Source organism: Haliotis asinina, chromosome 12 (assembly GCF_037392515.1).
Source record: "Haliotis asinina isolate JCU_RB_2024 chromosome 12, JCU_Hal_asi_v2, whole genome shotgun sequence".
Classification (NCBI taxonomy): domain Eukaryota; kingdom Metazoa; phylum Mollusca; class Gastropoda; order Lepetellida; family Haliotidae; genus Haliotis; species Haliotis asinina.
In genome coordinates this window covers 9,834,801-9,850,685 of record NC_090291.1, presented here as the reverse complement: position 1 = coordinate 9,850,685, position 15,885 = coordinate 9,834,801, and the positions used below count along the sequence as shown (strand labels likewise).

The window sequence follows — 15,885 nt, the reverse complement described above, 5'->3', positions numbered from 1 at the left end:
CTACCACCCTCGGAGATACGCACATTATCATGTAGGGACTAAGTATTATTTTATATGAATTGATAGACTCATACAACGGATCAGAGGCTCATTGAATTGCAAGAAGAGCCAGTGAGGAGGACAGTTCCTAGCGTTTAACTACAAAGTCATCCATCAAAGTACAACACTGATCGTGGTCAGATTATCGGAAGAGTTCTAATGAGAAGACGTTAACATCAAAGTGCACTATAGCTACGTCCCACCAATATGAGGATTTTTTCATTATGCATCTTACTTTGAGGATTATTATTTTTATGTGTGATTGACATTTTGGACTGTGTCCGAAGACATCGTGATTAGAGGGACCTTACCGACTGTGGGTTGATTGGAAAGTTTGATTCGAAAGAACTGATTTAGTGGTTATGCTGTTGTAGCGTCAAATGGAATAGTGTGGACGTAACAGAACTGTCAAAGGGTCCTAGGTACGTACGAAAAATTATTTCGTACATTTGCTGATCCGAAACATTACATGCCCAGTAGGTTCCGAATGTAACCATTTTGGGAATCAGAAATGATGTTTTCTTTCGATTCATCACAGCAGAGACAAAAACGTCGTTTTCTCACCACACCATAAACCACACCTTTCACCACACCGCACCTCTCACCACACCGCACCTCTCACCACACCATAAACCGCACCTCTCACCACACCATAAACCGCACCTCTCACCACACCATAAACCGCACCAGAAGAACAATTTAGGTCCTCGTCGCGAAACAATTAAATACTTTTTGTCAATGCTAAATTAGCCAAAAAGTGTAATACAAGTTTAGAATAAAATGTTTGCATGTAATTAATTGACTCATTGCTTAAGCGCGTAGTACGCGAAAAAGTCCCCATGAACCATAAAATACTACACTTTATCTTCTCTTTAAATTATTCGGCTTAGTACCTCTATGGCCGAATCATTCATGAGGCTCGAGTAGAGCATGTTACATACTGAGTATATACCCTGTCCTGTGAGTTAGTAGAAGACTAGTATATTTTAGCGAGTTATGGCAAACAGACTGTTGAATTAAAATATCAATTGGCCACTAATAAAGCGCTGAACTCCACCCCGCAGGGACATGTCCTAGGCGCACAAAGCACGATGGATCTTATTACCATAGTAATACGACCACATTGCTTAGGGTACCCATTATCTGCTGGGCGAACAAGGCAATTTTAACATAGTCCTCTCATTCACTTACCTGAGGTGTGACCACAAAAGTACTTCCTTGTGATGTCCTAGAAACTCTCAGGAGTCAAGATGCCAGACACTGTCAATCATCCACTGACTACGTGACCAACGTTGCTTCACCTGTTTTGTTACCTGCCTACAGGACCGCATGCCAAATTGGTCTCATAGGTATTATTATATAAACACGATACTACTATGCCATTCTTGCTCTATAATTAAGTTTCTAAAGATTTCAATGTTTTCATCATAGGAAATGAAAAATGGAATATATAATGATGAAAAAACAGCCACAAGTTAGATCGTACTTTATTCACAACAAAACGTCGCCTCCTTGTTACACGTTTGGATGAAATACTTCACAAACAGCAGTCAGTTATTACAAAAAGTATTCACTCACTGAAAGGTTTAATGAAATATACTACCCATCGAACGTGTAGACTCACTAGTGTAAATGTAGCCGCTTATTTCACTGAACTGTTTTTACTAGATTTTGCAAAATATTCCATTCTGTTGAAAAGTAACGTCGGAAAGATTGTTGTCATGAGTTCGAAAAATGATGAAAATCGGTAAAAAATGGCAAATTCTTAACAAAACATTCCACGAAAATGCATGCACGATATTTGCACATGCTTTGTAGCTATTGCATTAATGATCTTCGTGCGATTCATCTGCATAAAGTTTATTGGTTTCCCAAAGTTAATGGAGAAACTGAATTTCCATGTAACATATATAGAGCATATAGTGAGTACTTTAACTGAAGCTAAACCTTTGATGGGTAGTATATATCGGGTCCAACAGAGAAAAGATAGCTTTACCTTGTGACGGGAAATGAAAGTGGTAGATATTCCGCTTCCAAGTATGCATAGTTTCAAATCATTTTAATGACACAGTTAACTCATAACACCTTTTCCACACTCATAAGAAATCTCACCTAAATGAAGCGTCGATTGTATAACGATGAATACTGTGCACGTGTACCAGTATTGTCAAACCACTACATGCGCAATGGATTATCCAGACCTACGACAACATATCCAAGAGGAAGGATTTAATCCAAAGCGGATTCCGCCAAGCTGGAGTTTTGGACTAATTCACTAGTAGCAGGTGACCTGACATTTTTAATTTAGTAAAGTCGTGTGTATCGTGTCAATCAGAGACACTGAAAATGACGTGTTGAATCAACTATTTAATTTGTTTTTATGTATCTTTTTGTTTCACTGAGTCATGAATGAATGAAGTGTACTTGTAGTCAAATCACTAGCAATACAAAACTAAACCTCAAAGCTCTTTGTTTTTATTTTCACAATATATCATAATTATTCGCGGAGGTTTTATTTTCGAGGATAATGTTTTGGCGCGAAAAGCGCGAAAATTAAACCCCCGCGAATAATAATAATAATTTTACAGTATATCAAGAGTGAATATTTCTATCAGTATTATTACAGTATTGAAAAACGTATATAATTGCAAACGCCTTTCAAAATGTGTCTTTTCACCTATTTCAGCGTGTAGTGACATTCCTCTCACCTTAGGTGATGACCTTTGACACAAATATAAAGTTTTCGTTTCAGTGAGAAAATCTGGAAATCTGGATGCAATCACACTGGCCATCGATGCTTGATGGTCAAGTAGCTGTTGAATTGATATTGGTCTACAGTTCCAGGGACCCTGGACGTGTGGTCATCACCTTGCACAGGACTTCAGGCATGGTCAACACGGCTGAGAGAGTGAAGTGGTCATCATTCATTGTCTTCTACCCGTGCCCAAATTTTGCATCATGGGCCCTGGAAACCTTGCACACACAACACTGATCGTTGCACACACAACAAAGATAAAACAATGTTAATCTTTTGCATGAAAGTTCATGAATGTGTTGTGTTCACACCATGAAAACGTTGTAAGATATACCTTTAAAAAAAGGTAGGGGATGTTGGATTTACAAGATTGATAAAATGCAAATGATGAAACCAAGATGATTAAGATAAATGAAGGGAAAGTGTGACAATTTGTTGTGTTCTATTCGTTTGGAAATGTGTCATCTGTATGGATATTTAGCACTACCCGCTGCTCCTTGCACAGCTAAGGGAGGCAATGCTTCACAGCGAGTTCCTGGGGCTTTGACAACAGACAGTTCCTTCAAGTGAGACCCGTTGCCTGGGGATGGGGATGGAGTTCTTAAATATAAGTCACAAGGTATCCCTTTTAAGGACCCTTGATACATCGATCGGAAAACCATGCGTCGCAGCAAACTGTTTAATCCTTATTCCCTTTTCTGCCTAGACACTTACCAGAGGTATTTAAGGCCTTTTCGTGTCTTTGTACATAGCGTCATCCTTAACCAACCGTTCCGGTAGTTGAACCAACTGATCAAGCATTAGCATGCATTAGTGTCGTCTTCTAGAGTCCCTCGCACCACACACACACACACACTCGCACACTCGCACACACACACACACTCACTCACACACACACACACACACTCACACACATATATACATATACATATACCTATACATACACGTACATGCAAGAACAACAAACGTAATGACAGTTGCAGACTCAAGAATGGAATCAGTAAACAGATTTACTTTACCTCATTTCGTCTTACGCCAAGAAATAGTTGATTATATGTCTGACAGGTGTAAGTGTATGTGTGCCTCTATATTAACTTATGATTACCGACGTGGTGGTATTTTTTACTCTCGTAACCGACAATATATGTGCGGTATAAATTCGTCATTATCTAAAAGTGAATTCGGTTTACTAAACCTTAAACTGAGAATTATGGATCTGTACCAACAGGGTCACGACTATAAGTCGCCTGATGGTCGTAGTCCTACATATTGTACAGATCCGTCAGAATTACAGATGGACATCGTGATCAGTCCTGACCGACGCTGGGGCAAATGTGAAATAATGAAACTGACCTTATAACCAGATTTGGTCACATTCCGCCCAAAGGTCAACGCCATCATCTCACAAGGTGTCATGGCAGACCGGACCAAGTCATCAGCACCGATCTTGATGGCAGCTCCATTCATGAAGGTATTGTATGAAACTAGACTGTCAGTGAGGATGAGAGTAGAGTGTCCAGCATGGATCGAGTGAGCTCTTTACGGTCACACAGGTTGTAGCTGGCCCTGTGAGTTACTCAGAATCGTTGGAGGTGCTGAAGAGCAAAATTAATTCCTATTCCTAATTCCTATTTCCCTTCACAATAGAAATAATATTTATTGAACTTGCTTTCCATCAGTTCCTTATATTGTGGACTCGACTTGGTGTCTACTGTTTCTAAGAGGACACAATGCCTGGCTAAATTAGATGTCACTCGTCACAGATATTGCTCTCATTCTGTCTGGAAGTGTGACTGACTATTGTTCTATATCAAATCGACCCATCACAGTATTTAAACTCAGATGACATACTTCTACACATGGAAACCCTTCCATAACCAGGTGATCTGGACACACACACACACACACACACACACACACACACACACACACACACACACACACACACACACACACACACACACACACACACACTCACACCTATCTTTACACTACAAGGTGACTTTAATCCCTTACTATGCCTACTTGCCAATATATGCGTATATCATCACACACTCTCGACCAGTAGAAGCTACTTCCGACGACCTTCTGTACCCAGTCTACCTAATCTCATCCCATATGTTTACTTCACTCAACCATCCTTCCACGCCCAATCACTCTAAAGCTATAATTTTAGGCAAACGTTATTATGACACATAAAACATCAAACAGAGTCGGTGTTGAACTTTAACTCACACGAATAAAATATTATTGAACACAAATGCAAATGTTTCACGATAAAAAAATGCACATGACATCTACAAACTCAAGAGGCAGTTCCAAATCCAGTTCACAAGAACAGATGCTAGTGTGAGCAGTTTGTGCATTGAGGCCACAAAGCGTCGATGGAAATCCAGGGGTAGAAAATTCCATATCAGAGGACAAGTTTCATTCTCTATTCATTGTTCTGTGTTTTTTAAATGCCAGTCAAAAGAGCAGTGATGTATACGACCCGATACACATAACTATACAGCACTATGCTATAATTCAGCCACCCTAATGCATTCTTCGAGGTAAACCACCAACATGCACATAGCATTTTCATCTTCTCTCTTGGTTAAATATATACATTGATGCAGAGTGTAGTCCCTAAGACGTTCAGCCATTAAATAAAGGGAATTGCAAATAACCAGTTGCGAAGGATGAGGTATACCGAATCGGCACGCAAACAACGAATTCCTAAGCCACTGGTGGCCGGTTGAAGTGTCAAACTCACATTTGGTTGTCTGTGTGATGAGTGGTATCATTACGATCATGTCACATCAGATTGTTGCTGAAATTTCACATTACTGGAAACTGCATATAAACAGACACTCATTATTTCTATCGACTCGTTCATCCATTTGTGCATTACGGTGAGGATCATTAAATGCTTTAACTGAAGTTTATTAAATAAACCGCCATATAGCTTGATTATTGCTGAGTACGGAGTAAAACTAAACTCATCTATTAAAAAGTCCATTAATTACTAGTAATCCGATGGCGGTCTTGTTAGCAGTGGCTGACGCGTGAACAGTCAATTTGGATTACAGAGTTGTAACTCATGTTATCGGTTTATAAAACTTTAAAGCTGTCTGCAAAATGTTATACCCAATGTTCATGACCTGGAAAGATTCCGTTCCACTGGAAGGGCTCGTGGAATGGGTAAAACAAGCCACTGTTCTTTCTTGAATGAGCGTGGGGTTCAGCAGCGTATGTTACTCCACGATTCACAGTAAAATGGTCATACATGTAGCCGATACTTATCTATAAATTGACGAAACAGTATCCGTGGTTGAAATATGATATCCACTGAAATAGCATGTTTTAACACTCATATGGAACGCTTCGAGAACGTCTTTGCCCTTTTACGTGAAAACAGTGTATGAAACATGAAATTATTCATAAAATACATAACGCTATATTGCTTGCCAGTGTAACATATGCTTCTTACCTCGTGACCTGATAAACGTCAGTAATTTCAACAAATTCGAAAATCCAGTTCCTGATATATAATAATAGAGAGAGATTGAGAGCTTTCGTTCTTTAGGAATGATGTTTCTGCAATTTTCCTGATCAGTGCATTCTGGTATTCCTGAAGTCATCATTGTTGTTCCCACCACTTATGTGACAGGATGCTGAGACGGTAAAGACATCTCTTGTTACAGAATCAAGTAAGTTGGGCGGAAATGAAAATAGAACATCTCTACGTCAGTGTTGAACGGTCACATGATCTGTTATGATGGACAAACAATCGTGTTTGGAAAAACAGGCTTAACCTCAGTTAACCGCGTGGGTCCCAGTCTTAACTATTCTGATTGGGTAGAATTACGTATTTATATATGGAAATAATTGCAATGATTCCTTGGTTTTACTTTGGGATTCCCGGTACACAAGGCCAGCGATCTTTAAAAGGAAAATAGAGAAACGCAGAGCAACTTCATGGGAGCGTAGCGGCCAAAGAAACCAACGAGGAATGTGCGTACAAGATGAATTGTTGGGCTAAAAAATAGGATTCTATTCATCTGCCATCACAATATTACAGCAAATGAAGGGTGAAAAACACGCCATGCCTGAACGAAACAACGCCAGCGGCAGACCAGGTTTGTCCAGGTATCACCATTGTAAGACGATAGTATAATGATGTGGGCTGGTATCTCCCATACCTGGTATGGCAGAGTAGACTTGGTACACGTCAGTTGCACAGCTTTACCCAAATGAAATTCATCCACACGTTCTGCCATTGGTACGAGCAAACATTATTTTTCAAAGCGGCAAAGCCCGACCGTACACGACAAAAATGAACAACAAGCTGTTTGAAGAACCTCGACATACAAGTACTGTAACTTGTCTCAAGGTGTCTAGAACTAAATCCCATCGAACATGTTTATGGCATGTTCTTGATCAACGTCTGCTATCAGTTACAGAACCTCGAACAGCCGACGGAAGCACTGCAGTAAGGGAGGATAAACATTCCTAGATCACAGCTCATAACCTGACTGATTCCAGTGGGCGAAGACACCAAACTGTATTGTTCACGGGGCGGGGCCCATAGAAGATACGATATTGAGAAGATTGCCGTCACCTAGATATTGCATTGTTTCGTGGGAGCAAAGATGGTGACAATGACAAAGATAGTGGCAATGACTGTTCCAAGTTTGAACAATTTGTTTTGAATCGTTGATCGTTTTTGAAAAGAAAAATGCGTGAGCAATATACAAATACAAAGGACAAATGCTCCTAACTTTATGCGAACATGTGCTTGTCCAGATTGTTGACCAGTGAACGTTACCATTAGTAAACTGTCACTTATTTTACTACATAATGACTTGGCATGTATGTGAATATGCCTAGAAGATGCGTATATCATGTACATGAAACTACGAGGAAAAGAAAAACTGAAGTCACTAATGTAAAATAGTGTTCAAGGGCAGCGGGTATGGGGAAACAATTGGGATTTCGTCCGCGCTTTGAAATAAAATATCCGTGTATTCTTCAAAGAATCACCCAAACATACATTACAATTGCAAGAGACCAAGTATGAATGCTGTACTGTAAAGGATATTTAAAAGTAATGTTTTAGTATTGCTTGTTGCTAACGGACTAGTTTTAAAATTACATTAAGGAACATTCAGTAGACGCCTCTTATCATTTGGAACTCAACAATTCGAATTCGTTTGGACCTTCAACGCGTGTCGTTTTATTGGCTGAAAGACTTTTTCAAGTTGATAAATAAACAAATTAAGGATGTGCAACTTTACATCTTTATTCAAGTTAGAGTACTAATTGAACCTAATTTACAACTGAATCACAAAACTTTGTCTGTGCCCTAATCTGAAGTATGTGTGATTAACAAAAACGTGAGAAAGAAAGTAATACCCTCGGATGTGACATTAAGCCCTTCAATATTGCTTTGTTGTCTTGTACACGAGTCACAGTTTTCACGAAGCCAATGCCTTTTATCAGTCATCTTTACATCCGATATGGTGACAATATCACTGTGCCTGGTGCAGTCGACTTCATATGACAGGCGCCCTGAGACTGAGTGACAAACACTGCAGTTGACATTTACAGGTCTTATTCGCATGTTTCCACTGCAATATGCCACCGTGTCCAAGAAGCGTACCGCATGACGCCTGTGATCAAGAGGAAAATAGTGGATCAAAAGCCAGCTAAAGATAGGTCTATGAGACGAGTGAAAACTAGCTGGAGATTGGTCTATGTTACCAGCCAAAGTTACCATCAGATGGGTCTATGTTACCAGTCAAAGTTATCTTGGGATGGATCTATGTTACGAACCAAAGGCAATAGCAAGTGAGTTACCGTAAGTGTTATCAGACAAAGCTATCTTAAGATGGGTCTACGTTACCAGCCAAAGCTAGAGACGTGTGTATGTTAGGAGCCAAAGCCAACTGGAGATGGGTCTTTATCTCGACACAGCACAGCAATGTCGGCTATCCATTAGTCAAAACCGGTCACGTGCCGTAGTTCTGGGTTTTTTTTCAATCTTAAAGTGGACCACGCGTGTCCCTAGTAACAGCATATCGTCAATAGCAATCTCCCTTGATTGCATTGTTTGTAACACTGGACAACGACGCAAGTTGGTATTGTGACGTTCCTGTTGGAGTCAATACTCTCCAGGAGCCCATCCCATCACAAACTGCTCTATTAGTGCCACTGGGGCCTCAGTATTGTCGAGGTGTCACTTCGGTACAGCTCATATTACGGCGTCACCTACCACAACAGTGTATATAGTATGACCAGAATTTGTTGAGAATTTAAAGATTGTATTTTTAATTTTTTCCCCACTCATTGCGCACGAATTAAATGTGAATATTAGCAGAACGTAACTCCAGATACAAAGACAGGTGAACAGTTAGAATTTTGCCAAGTCATCATGGACAGCAATGCAGGCTTTAATGCGGCAGTGTGTACTACATATACTGATCAAAGAAGTTAGGAAGTCGTGGACCATGTTGTCCCAATATCGGACCGCCTCTTCTTTCATTTCAGCAATATTTGTCAGATTTGTCTTATTGACACTTTCCTTCATAAGTCCTCAAACATTTTCTACTGGATTTAGGTCAGGGTTATAGCCTGGCCAATCTGATAATGAATGTTTTGAAAGATGCTTTGGTCGTTGTTCTGCCAACCCGTGCATGTAGCAAAGTTCTAATTGTCTCCTTACATACCGCCACAGTTCCTTCATCAATCAAATGCAGCCTTAAGTTTTCTAAACTCCTTCGCTTCTTTTTAGAAACAAGAATACCAAGCCGCCTCTTGTTACCGCCTCTTGTTACCGCCTCTTGTTACCTGCGGCTCGCTAGTGCTCAATGCCGTATCCACATGGAATGTTCTTCAAAACACAAAAAAACAGTGGACAAAGGGATGCCTGTTCAACTTGAAATTGCTTTAGATGATCTGATGTCCTTGTTATTATACTCTAAAATCAACTTCGTCTTCTTTCAGTCATCCATACTGAGGATCACTGAAAATGTCGTCTGCTGGCAAGTAAACAACGGGAAGTAACTCTTCACAAAGTAATGATTAACAGAGTTGTCTCTCTTGAATGAAACCATTTGGTAGCTGGTCAAGGTTGTTTATACTAGAAATCCAATTAAACATATTCCTAAAATTCTCAATAATTTCTGGTCATACTATACATACTGTCTCTCTCTTTTTATCAGCGAGTTGGCATAACTGAAATAGAACGTTTGGGACAAGTCATCCAGAATAAACTAGCTCAACTTCGTCTTCTCTTCTCATATCTTCTACTCGCCCCATCTTGATGCTAGCGACCAAGAATGCCCGGTATTGGAGTCCGCCATGACACTTCCAAGCGGCGATCATGACCGGTGCGTTGACTTCCACCTGAGACGGGTCAGCGACAGAAATGCTGAAACTTCTAGGCTACAAATGCCACCTCTGTAGCAGTATACTATAAACAGTCCCCACATTTACAGACCGCCACCATATAGCTGGAATATTGCTGAGTGCGGAGTAAAACTAAACTCACTTATTTGCATAAATGCTTTATTATGTCTATAACCGCTGCACGGCACTTGTTGTGCTGGATGCAATGGCATGAACCAAAACATTGTACGTTCACAACGTATACAGACACAGTCAGTCCTCCGCCATTTTGACTGTGTCATTCTTTCAGTCCAGATTTAAAGCATTTTCTGAGTGTGCTCGTCGAAGTAAATTCGTTACCATGCGTTCTCGAGTATATGGAGATTTATCATGTGTCCGAATTCAATGTCAAACTCGAACTTCTTGTTCTCCGTAATCTCCAAATCTCCATATCAAACTCGCAAACATATGGTAACTTATAATGTTACCAGTCACAGCTAGCTCGAGATAGGTCAATGTTGGATCAAATTCTGCATAATGCTAATAGAGTCTAGGGATACCTTTGTGCTGTGAAAACATGCATCCAGACAGTATACAGCAGTCTCTCTCTGTTACATATCATATGTACAGAACGCACATAAATGCCACCTTATATCAAGAGCAAAAAGTGAATTAAATTTACCGTCACATTGACTGTATTTCGGTCATATCGTGATTGTGGTGAGTATATAACGATAGCAAAAGCTTAAAGGACGTATATACCTGTTAGCAAAGGCATAGCGAAACTAGAATATCACTTGTTCACACTTAAAGTTTGCAAGTAATTAAACGATATTTATACGCACGACCTTTTGGATTATATGGGGTACTGAAGTAGAAAGAAGTGCTTGGAAACAGACCTTTATAATAGACGTTATTGTTATATATTCTTATAATGAAAAACGCATAAACAACGAGAACTCAGAGAGAACTGAGAACTGTTATTCTGTCACATGGAAATGAGGTTACATGTTGTCAGTACAATAATGAAAACAATATTGGCATGTTTTATCTCTCTCTTCGCTGTCATTTATCAAGACGTAACGGTGTACATAATCTAAACAGAATGACAATATTACAGATGTGAAGAATCAAATTTCAAATAAGCAGGTGCATTTTGCTCTTTGGCTAATCATCATTTAGTTTTACTATCTGTGTCAACATGACAGCAACTGCCTCTCGTAACAATACGGGGACTATGTCTCAGTTTCACAGAAGGTATTAATTACGGAGCTAGGATGAAAACTGGCTATGCACTGCATATCTGGGATATCAAATAAACTCTTATTTATCGCGACGGAGTGAATATTATTTTACGCCACATTAAAGACTTGTACCGAAAATGTCCGTTTTGAGTTTCAAACGCTGTTGGGGACGAGTTTCACTGCCTGCTTGAAACTTTTCTCCAAGTGCGACATCAGTATGTCCATCTTTTAGAAACTCTTGTCAACTACCTGCATAGGCGATCTTAAAGGCCTTTCTGAATTTCTGAATCAGGTATTTATGCATTGAAAAATGATGTATTGTTGATATTCATAAGCTGCTGTCTTGTACATCATGTAAATGTACATGCGTTTATCTCAAGTACCGTCGTTAGATTAGATTTCCGGAAACAAGCAATGAGGAAAGCACATGTCCATCGGTGTAGCGAAAGAGAATTCTCAGTCTCGATTACCTGTTGAAACAGATTCCAGTGCTCGTGAAAGGTGGAAACATCACTGACAATCGGCACTGACACCTGTTGTTCGCTAAATGGGTAAACATGTCTTACTCGCCAACAGCACCTGCAGCTCACATAAAAAGTAATCTGTTTTTACCCAATATAAGGATTCGCAGCTGTACTCAAATCATGTGCGGTAAAACGTAGATGCTTAAAACATATTACGCTTTTTAAGGACGAGAAACATGAAAGAAATTTTGCCTTGTCTTCCTATCAGGATGACCAAATTTCGTACAAAGTCATTTGCCTCAGAGAACCTCACCTGTTCTTTCTCAGATTCAGGTTGTTTTTACACCGACTGATAAGTAAGAATGACATTGGGTTTAGATTATCGAATAAGATATCGATTTCATCTGGAAGTAAGTACTTCTTTGGATGTGTTTACGTGTAATGTGACGGTATCCCGCTGAGATAATAAAATTTACAAACAAACCTGATGCTGCTCTTCACAGCATGTGCCTTTGATTAAGCTTTGTGGCGTCCACTGTTTCTATTTTGTTACAGAGCGAGACATGTATTTTTGCTGATATGCTGTTTTTCCAGGTATCATGTTTCATTTTTGCATTTTTAAGCACCATTGTGGGTAAGGCTTAATACATTATACAGTATGAAAAATTGTGTTTATCAAGAGCACGTCGCATTTGGTTGTGACAGATTTGATTCATATTTGTTTTCACTCGAAGCTGCTTTCATATTTGCAGTTAGATTATTGATTGCATTGCAAGTACCTGACATCCGACTGAACTATGCGAATGAACTGAATGTGAGCTGATGGCTACATACATTCAGAAGAAGGAAAGAGAGATTACTACCCATTGCATTACGGTACATTTCGGGTAGATGACGTAGGGGTGATTATATTGATTGATGGTTGTTTAATGTCGCAGTGAGCGATATTTCAGCTACATGCAAGGTTTGTAAATAATGGTCTGGATCTGTCTAGTGATGAACAGCAAGTGCATCGGGGTGCAAAGGGGTGAAATAACATGTGCCAACCAAGTCAGCCAGCCGGTCCACCCGATCTCGTTACGACAAGCTAAGCAAGGGTTAATTACTTAAGACTAATTCTAACCCTGTTCCTCGTGGGTAAAGCGTTTTATTGTACCTTAAAGGGGCGGATTGAACCTGAAAGTAACGCAGGAGGATGCGTACATTGGTAGATGAGTTGGTGGTGGATGGGACCATGGTAATATGAGATGGCAGAGGATGGCTGCAGTGTGGATGAGGAGACACGTACATAGGCAAACTGGTAGAAGTATTAGGAGGATAGAGGAGGGTAGAAACATGGCATTATCCTGGACGGATGGGCGGGAGATGGTACGAAAATCGATGAGGAATTAATGGAGGGTGGATTAAATGGGTAGGCAGGGGGGATAATTAGTATAGAATTGGTCGATGACACAGTGAGGATGGTGGAGCAGGGATTGATCACGAACAGCTGATTCAGGATGGGCAGAACATGGTCAAACATGTAGTTCAAAACGTTGAGGACAGGTGACTTAATCTTAGAGTCATTCAGAATGTATGGACAGTTAGTGCAGCCAATCCTAATAAGGTTGAGACGTACTTCTTCAACTCGTAAATGCCAATTAACTCTCAAACTGTTTCCTGACAATTAATGTCAGTCTGCTCATCTCTTGAGACTCGCTGTAATTAAAAATCTAATTGTCAAGCCTTTCTTTCGTTTTCTTGTTTTTTTCTGCACTAATTGTTCTTCACTGTGCATGTACAGCAGCGTCAGAGTGAGAACTAATTAATAATTACTCAGTTTAAGTATTTGGAAAGTACCATTAGAGGAAAACACCGTTACCAACACAAGTTGTTTGGCGTCCCGGGATGTTATATCAGCACAAAATCAAGTAAATGAATTTTGTAATGAAGCAAGGTCTGGTGTATTTCAACCGCATCATTGGACACCGTTAACATGCGCCTTTCTCGTTCACCTTAACATGACTTGACATTAGGATAACCTTATCAAAATGTACACCTTCATGATTCACTGAGACCTGCCTCAGTGATTGCTGTATTTATCTTATACTTACACATATAGTTCCTTTATGTAATGTTACACACAGTGTTTGAGGCATTGATTTTCTATGAGAAGCTGAAGCAGTAAAGTTTTACATTCAATCGCTTCATTGTGTTAATAACACGGGAAAATTGGAAAAAGTTGCGGTACCTGGAATAGATATATAATACGGATGACAGTCACAAATCGGGGGTGGCTGTCTAGTAAATGTTATCTATTGTATTACGTCGTGAATACTATGCTGTTTTGAAACTATGTACTGTGTAGATTGTTAAAACGCCCTATGGCTTGATGTGTTATTTAACGATGACATTACGTTGTATACTTTTGAATGTGTGTTGTTATTAATATAGTGTGTAAAACGAATCTACGTATGATGTTTATGTTCTATGAAAGCTGATTCATCACTATAATAATCGTACCCATACTATTATCGAATGATTATGTAACAAAAGATCCTGTGGCTGCGGGTATTAAACGCCCTGTTTGTTTTACTCAGGTGTTGTGTTGTGTGTGGGTTGGTATAGTGATACCTCTAGCCAAGCGAGCCAATTCCCCGAACTCGCGATTTAATAGTATTAATATAATATCGGTTCTTTCTAAAGAACACGCATCACTTTGTTGATTGTTGTCTGTGAAACCAGACACAACTGATGACGAGATGTTGTATCAACCAACCGACAATGATTAGAACAGAACAGGAGTGGAATTATTGACCTATTGACTATTTCATAAAACATAAATGGGTTAAATCTGAGGAAAAATAAAACTAGCGTTCATTAGACGCACGGGTGTTTCCTTATTCAGAGGCATTTAGGTGCTGGCCAAATGTGCTGAAAATGTGAAATAAACGGTTGCGAAAGGTCGTAGACGAAACCATCTAAGGAGACGTCTTCAGACAAAGTGGGTCGATAACCATTTTATTGGAAACCAGAGTGTATAATTGATGATCAGCGGGCTGAACAGATTCTTTGATAACAGGTTAACACTGTGCTCGGAGGAACATTACGTTTCTTTTGGATCCAGCAATATAGGCTTATCGGCAGGTGGAGAAAAAACACCTGTATATCATTAGCTGCTTGGCATTCTGTTTGATAACCGTGGACAATGAGAGAGTAGGTCATTGATGATGTTTTTATAGCTCGAACCGTTTTCCTTTTAGCAAAATGATAATATGCAATAGGAAGGTTATTCTGACCTTTATGATGCTAAACGTTTGTACTGCCTCCGTGGTCATGTGGATAGAGCGCATGTCCACTGAATCTTGGTTCTTTGCATGAAGATACAAAATACGAACTGTTCATCATGTTTGTCTGAGTAAACATGGCATCTTAAAGGGCTAGATCTAAGCGAGTCCTGTTCTGGTACAAACACGTGTAAGGGACACTGGTCGGGATTCTGGTCATGTACGTGTAAAAGTTTAAAACGTAGAGAATAATGTTTTAGTTTCTGGGAAAAAACGGTTTAAAGCAAACACGAAATACACATAATGATCAAAATCGGACATGTTGCGGTGGGTTGTTTTTCTGTACTCTGACATCAGGCGAGGTTTTGTTAGACAACCACAGCTTTACGTCGTCATCTGTCATTCTTCATATATATCTCTGTCAGTTTTACCAACACAGAGTGGAAAAAACCTGTCTTTTCACAACATACACTGGGCTTGTGTGTTCGTGCGGCATAATACCCGATAAAGTGCATCCACGTGAAATGAATAAATATCATTAAAGCTTGCGTCTAATTCCACGTGTGATTATTTTGTCAATAACTCCCTCCAAGCGCACACAATCCGCTTGTTAAGTTGTGTCCTAAGCCTAAAACTTGTGTACAAATTTTCCGATTGCACGAAACAGCCTGTACACAGTCATCCTACCGATATCACAACACTGTGCGACCGCATTAGCCTACACGCTGCAAAGCGTCCAGGTCATT

The 15,885-nt window shown here is 39.7% G+C and overlaps 1 pseudogene; it reads right to left on the bottom strand.

The window, feature by feature from the left end:
* Nucleotides 1–4,030: 4,030 nt before the first annotated feature.
* Nucleotides 4,031–13,109, bottom strand: LOC137258737 (uncharacterized; annotated as a pseudogene).
* Nucleotides 13,110–15,885: the final 2,776 nt, after the last annotated feature.